Source organism: Diadema antillarum, unplaced genomic scaffold (genome assembly GCF_040938485.1).
Source record: "Diadema antillarum isolate AM-2024a unplaced genomic scaffold, OU_Dant_1.0 seq00001873_RagTag, whole genome shotgun sequence".
Classification (NCBI taxonomy): Eukaryota; Metazoa; Echinodermata; class Echinoidea; order Diadematoida; family Diadematidae; genus Diadema; species Diadema antillarum.
In genome coordinates this window covers 279,774-280,000 of record NW_027272542.1, presented here as the reverse complement: position 1 = coordinate 280,000, position 227 = coordinate 279,774, and positions in this window count along the sequence as shown.

Sequence of the window (227 nt, the reverse complement as noted above, 5' to 3'; positions counted from 1 at the left end):
CCTGTAATGTTGCTCTGATGAATCATATCAGAATGCGCGTTGGCAATGCTGTACATATAAAGCTGATATGATTTGAACCATCGTGCAACAGACGAATCGTTTGGATGTCCTATTATCTAATCAAGGTTTACAGGCTATATGTCTTGTGATTTTGATATACAATTGTATGTGTATGTAAAAAAAAAAAAAACCTGTACTAATTATGCTATAATTCGGATAAAAAAGAA